Raw genomic sequence first — 7,214 nt, forward strand, 5'->3', positions numbered from 1 at the left:
TGAGATGCACCTTGTACCTGTGTGATTCCTTATTAGAAAATCCTCTAAATTAGCCATGTTTACAAATCAAGGGCTGTCAAGGTGATTAATTACCACCTCCATTCCCAGATAATATCATGTGACATCTGTCCTCTATCTCTGAACTAGTGGCAGAGATCACTCGCCCTCTTGATTAATTAAAAGAGCCCCATGGGTTAACATTTGCAAGCAAACCTTTCTTCATTCTTAAACCTGCCCTTGAAACACACACACACACACACACACACACACACACGTCCACGGAGAATGCAGAAGAAGACAGGAAAAAGACGCAGGGGTGAGGTGTTATGTCAGATCTGACAGCTGACTCCATGAGTTGGATTAGAGACAGACAGGACACAGCAGTTAATAATATCTCTGATCTTTTCACCCCTGAGGTTTGCTTAGAGCACAAATAAATGTAAGATAATGACTTTCTCTCTCAAGAGTAGAAATAAGAGATAAGAGGAAACAATCTGTAAAGCAGATATTGCATGTCGCTTTCAATTGTAATAGCATCACTTCACTTCCTGGGATCTTTGTTTTTATTTTTCAGCTTCTTCTCTTAGTTCGTTAAAGCAGGTGGAAAAGTTCTTACTTGTATTTCCATTTTATATTTTTTCAAAGAAATATATTTTTTTACTCCCCTACATTTATTTGATGTTATTAGTTACATACAGATTAAGGAAATACACTTATTGGTAGACTTTTTTTAAATTTACTTTATGGATATTTGCACATACACACACACACACACACACAATCTGAATGAATGAAATAATCTCATTAAATACTCCTTTCTTTACATAGTTGAATGTGCTGACAGCAAACACACAAAAATTATCAATGGAAATCAAATTTATCAACCCATGGTGGTCTGGATTTGGAGTCACACTCAAAATCAAAGTGGAAAACCACATTACAGGCCAATCCAACTTTGATGTAATGTCCTTAAAACAAGGCTCAGTAGTGTGTGGCCTCCACGTGCCTGTATGACCTCCCTACAATGCTCCTGATGAGGTGGCGGATGGTCTCCTGAGGGATCTCCTCCCAGATCTGGACTAAAGCATCCACCAACTCCTGGACAGTCTGTGGTGCAACGTGGCGTTGGTGGATGGAGCGAGACATGATGTCCCAGATGTGCTCAATTGGATTCAGGTCTGGGGAACGGGCGGGCCAGTCCATAGCATCAATGCCTTCCTCTTGCAGGAACTGCTGACACACTCCAGCCACATGAGGTCTAGCATTGCCTTGCATTAGGAGGGTACCCAGGGCCAACCGCACCAGCATATGGTCTCACAAGGGTTCTGAGGATCTCATCTCGGTACCTAATGGCAGTCAGGCTACCTCTGGCGAGCACATGGAGGGCTGTGCGGCCCCACAAAGAAATGCCACCCCACACCATTAGTGACCCACCGCCAAACCGGTCACGCTGGAGGATGTTGCAGGCAGCAGAACGTTCTCCACGGCGTCTCCAGACTCTGTCACGTCTGTCACATGTGCTCAGTGTGAACCTGCTTTCATCTGTGAAGAGCACAGGGCGCCAGTGATGAATTTGCCAATCTTGGTGTTCTCTGGCAAATGCCAAACGTCCTGCACGGTGTTGGGCTGTAAGCACAACCCCCACCTGTGGATGTCGGGCCCTCATACCACCCTCATGGAGTTTGTTTCTGACCGTTTGAGCAGACACATGCACATTTGTGGCCTGCTGGAGGTCATTTTGCAGGGCTCTGGCAGTGCTCCTCCTGCTCCTCCTTGCACAAAGTCGGAGGTAGCGGTCCTGCAGCTGGGTTGTTGCCCTCCTACGGCCTCCTCCACGTCTCCTGATGTACTGGCCTGTCTCCTGGTAGCGCCTCCATGCTCTGGATGCTACGCTGAAAAAACAGCAAACCTTCTTGCCACAGCTCGCTTTGATGTGCCATCCTGGATGAGCTGCACTACCTGAGCCACATGTGTGGGTTGTAGACTCCGTCTCATGCTACCACTAGAGTGAAAGCACCGCAAGTGGTCTGTGGTCACCACCTGCAGAACCACTCCTTTATTGGGGGTGTCTTGCTAATTGCCTATAATTTCCACCTGTTGTCTATTCCATTTGCACAACAGCATGTGAAATTGATTGTCAATCAGTGTTGCTTCCTAAGTGGACAGTTTGTTTTCACAGGAGTGTGATTGACTTGGAGTTACATTGTGTTGTTTAAGTGTTCCCTTTATTTTTATTAGCAGTATACATAATATTACAGCCCTTATTAGTAAACATAGATTGGTGGAATCATGTAATTACAAGCATAACGTCACCCAGCCTCAACCTGAGTAGGGGTCTAATTAATCACAATAATTGAAAAAGACTCATGGGAAACCTACACAGGTGACTTTAATTGTTTAATTATTAGATCTCTCAGGGCTGTGACCACAACTATTTCCTTATACATTAGAATCAGCAATGGGTTTATTACCAGTTATATTGGTGCATAACAATAAATATAGTAAGTCGAAAATATAATGAAAGATAAATTACTGAAAGTTAAGAAGCATTAACTATGGTATGGGAGCAAGTGTCAGTGGGGTCTTGGGCCTTGCTGATGAGTCTGAAACAGTTTGTGTCCTGTGTGGGAGGGGTCTGCCACAATCTTTCCTGCAAGCCCCAGGGTCCAGGAAGCGTACAGATCCTGAGGGAATTGCAGCCAGTCACCTTCTCGGCAGAGCGAATGATACACTGCAGTCTGCACTTGCTCTTGGTAGTGGCAGCAGCGTACCAGATGGGGATGTACTCAATGAAGGTGGTGTAGAAGTGCACCATCATTGTCTTTGGCAGGCTGAAGTTCTTCAGCTGCCACAGAAAGTACATCCTCTGTTGATGTTCAGCTCCCACTTGAAGTCCTAGGTGATGATGGTACCCATGGACCGGAAATATTGTGCCCTTACTAGTTAAAAGGGAGTGATTTTGGAAACAGACATTTATTTAATGACCCTGACTCTTATGTTAGCTTTGATGCACCTTTTAGAACAGGATGAAAATACACCTTTATCATTCTTGTAAATGCAGTGTCCAGTGACCTCATGTAATTACCTGCATAGCTGTGTCCACCTTAAACCTAAGCAGTGGTTTAATCAGCCAGAATAACTGAAAACACCTGTTCTGATCTGCAGAGTCTTTAATGTATAATTAATAATGATCCAATTATACATAGAGACAGTAGAACATTCTAAAGAAGCCACTGTGCATGATGAGTACTTCAATATATTGTGATATCAATATATTAGAACTTTTTTTCTATTTGAAATGCAGGACATTTGCATGCGACTGAGTATTTTGACATTGAGATACTGCTAGTTTTACTTAAGGATCGGAACACTTCTTCCGTCACTGCTAGTGGTATGCATACACACATAGAGAATGTTTGGAGACATAAGTTGAGGCATGTGTACACAGCTCCCAACTGTAGGCAGCACAGTCAGTTATTATCCATTCGATGCTGTTAAACAAGCCAGCAGTTCATATAAACTTTAATGATTTATTCCTAAAGCCCTAGATTTACCAAGAACACTGCATCTTTCACCAGCCCCATTTTAGTCCTGATATTAAAAATACAATTACCATATTTCATCACTTATGACAAGCCTTTGAAAGCGCTGATAAACCATGACTGCATTATTATTTCCGCTCTGACAAGCAGTCTAATATATTCTACAGCAGTGAATTTCATTTGATATGTCATGACACACTGCATTGCATTCTGGTGGCTCTAAAAACAGCCTCAAAACTCAAGCAAGCTTTGAATGTAATTCAATCAAACATCTTGGCGCCTGCGTTTAATCCACCACTGTCACAAAACACACTATACGTTTCTAATTTATAGTGTGATCCCTCATAAATGTACAAGCCAAATCCCAATGTTATTCTTTCCATACTGACAAAGTTTGTTTGCTGTGCGCAGAGCAATTGAAAAACTAAAAAGCCCACTAATTTGTGTCATGTAAAATAGCCCATATGGGTGGTGTGGGATTTTGAAATAATATTGTTCTTTGCTCACAGGATTAAAGCATAGTCACAGCTTTGAATATAAACCATTTGCACATCTTAAAATGTAATTAGTCATTAAGATATTTTCTCCGTGTTGCTGTCTCAGCCTTTTGTATGAGGAGGCAGTCTGCTCTATCCTGATAGCAGCTTCATTATGAAAAAGAATACGGTTCTCATATATTAAACACTTTGATGTTTCACATCACAGCTGAAGTAGTTGAGCTGCAGGAACATTTTCCTTTATTTACATGAAAACATATGGTGCTCCAATCAAACATTGTCATTGCTGTTTTTGTACATTTAATTCCATGGCGAATTGTAAAGAGGTGTTTCTAAAAAAAATCCCAATACATTTACAGATTGTGCCACATGTAAACTGTATTATGCTGCTGTGAATATTTCGGTTTGATCTCAGTGACTCAATGATCACTCAGGTCACCTGGCCTTCATACCTTGATTTTACATCCTTGTTTCTCTTGGAACAAAAACTGAAAAAAAAAATTAATTCCACACCATAGACTGACATGTACACTACCTCTCAACATTAGGATTTGAAAATAATTGAAATAATAAGAGAAAAATAAGGGAAATAAGGGACACCGCCATCCCCCAAACAAAAACCTCTTATACATTCAATAAGTTTTAAATTTTTGTGGGTGTCATGATTCCAAGGGTGAGTGCAGAGGAAGTGAAAGCCCAAATGCAAGACACCAAGGCAGAGCAGATGCAGTTTAGGGTATTTAATCCACAACGGCAACAGGCAAAACAAGCTTACAGGCAGCTGAATGGAAGATCCACACAGGCAGACATAACACTCTACCAGACGAACATAACAGAGTGTATACATTACAATGACTGGACAGGGAATGAACAGAAACACCAAACATTTATACATAGGGACTAACGTGCAGGGCGGGAGCAACACAGGTGACCGGGATCAGGGCTAACGAGGCAGGCAGAGAGTATGGAAAACAGAGAGAGAAGCAGGCAGGCAGAGAGACAGCAGGGGGGAACAGAGAGACACTTACAGATGCAAAACACCATACATTAACAACATGGACCACAGGCTGAAGCAAAGACAAAACAAAACATAAGAACACATACCAGAAGTAAACACGAAGACATGAACTGAGACACAAAATGTCATGATCCTGTCTGTGTGTCTTGTTGGGGAGTCTGGGTTTTAGTTCCATGTCTTAGTTCTTAGTCTTGTCCCTTAGTTCATGTCTTGAGTGTTCACTCCTGGGCCCTGTTTCAGAAAGCAGGTTCAACAAACTCTGAGCTGTCAAACTGAGTTTTCTGTTTCAGAAAGGCCGATCAGAATAAGTCCTGTCAACTCTGAGTATGTTGAGCCTGATGGAAGCGCGTGCATGGGGATGAACAAAAGCCATTATCAATGGAGCTCCGATACTACGATTCACCATGGCAACGGATAAATAAGGCAGAGCCTCCATTTTGATCGGGTGGAGCAATAAATATGAACACGTGCCAGCGCGGACAATGATTAGCTCCAAAACTCAGGATCGATACGTTAACAATATCAGGCTACATTTTATACAGCGTTGCATTCATTATTTACCAGACTGGAATTTCCTTAATGAATGATAAAGTGCTAGAATTCTCCTCCAGCCTGTTATTCATTTTAAATAGCTACAGGCCTATTTATTCAGCTGTAACCTGACGGGACTAAAATGCCGGTGGCAATAACTGAAGATGAAAATATTAATGGAATAGATTAGACATAGGCTAGTTTAGGCTACTCATGGACCTGTGATTGTAAAGTGACAGTCCGACTCAGTAGGCCTATGCCTATTTTTTTTGCAATGTAAAATGTGTCTAGGTTCAAACTGACTGACTACAATATGAAAGGTTACTGTTCATTGATCATTTTTATACAGATTAGGCCTAAGTTTTTGTGCAACTGTTGCCAACACTGACAGCTGCCTTAATTTCCACAGAGTCACTGTGTTATAAAGAAGGACAGTGTAGCTTATAGATTTTATTCTGTGCTGAGGATAAATTTACAATGTCCAAAGATAACTCTCTGTCCATACATCAATAACCGATTGATCATAAAAGCGTCATGTTCAAGATCATGTTTGGGTAAAAAAAACAACTAACAGCCTATTTACCCGTTCGTTGTATGTTCATCCACTGCTGTGTGTCTTGCTTGCCTGCCTCTGCCACCTCGTCTGTTGGATTATCTTTTTGTTCTGTCTTCCCCTGGATCATTTGTTACGGACAGTTTTTTGCTGCTCTGCAGACAACCTTGGTTTGGACTCTGCTGTAAGTTTAGTTCCTTTTGAGTTTAATAAATTCTAAGAGACTGTATCTGTCCTGCCTGCTTGTCCTGTGTTTGGGTCCCATACCTGTTCCTGCCTGCACACACGTGACACAACACTGAGATGCAGGAGCTAAGATGCAGGGAACAATCTATAATACATGACAGACCGGTACAAAGAGAGCTAAACAGAACCAGTAAATGAACAGGGAATACACAAAGCTAAACAGAGAACACAAGACCAGGGACCAAACCTCAAACAGGAAACAACTGACTAACAGAATGAAGTAGGGAACAGAGATGGAACCAACTGGAAAACAGGACACCACAAAACAGACATAAACTAGGTTACTGGACACAGGACAGAAACCAAAACCCAACATACTATAAGACAGATACAGAATTGATCAAAATATCCAAATACCCACAGAGACTAAATTTAAACATAGCCGACAGGCAGAACGTGACAGTGGGTTGTTTTTAATTATTAGATCCTTGTGCAAGAAGCACAGTCTATAGTCTGATAGTCCATGAAAGTCAGCCGCAGTTATGACTATTGCCTACTTGATAGTCCAACGTGAGCTGTAGGCGACTGCAGAGGCGGAGTATAAAAATGGCATGTTCTACCTGCGTGAGCTTACTGTGACCTGAGATCAATGACTGATCTCACTGCCTTTTGCAAAGAAAATGCCGCAAGATCAGGAAAAAGGTGCTTCCAACTTTGTGCAGCCGGAGAAAAGCAACTGCGGCCGCCGGACTCGGTACCTGCAGCCACCTTGCTCCTGCCAGGTTTTAATGTCATGTGACATGGTGACATTTTGCAGCGTCAGCGAAAGTCGGACGCAATTTCTAACCAGCATGCCTTATTTTAGTCCAGCATGCAAAAAAACAACA

The sequence above is a fragment of the Micropterus salmoides genome, unplaced genomic scaffold (genome assembly GCF_014851395.1).
Source record: "Micropterus salmoides isolate LMB-PRFRI ecotype aquatic unplaced genomic scaffold, ASM1485139v1 Ms_hic_scaffold_13, whole genome shotgun sequence".
Classification (NCBI taxonomy): domain Eukaryota; kingdom Metazoa; phylum Chordata; class Actinopteri; order Centrarchiformes; family Centrarchidae; genus Micropterus; species Micropterus salmoides.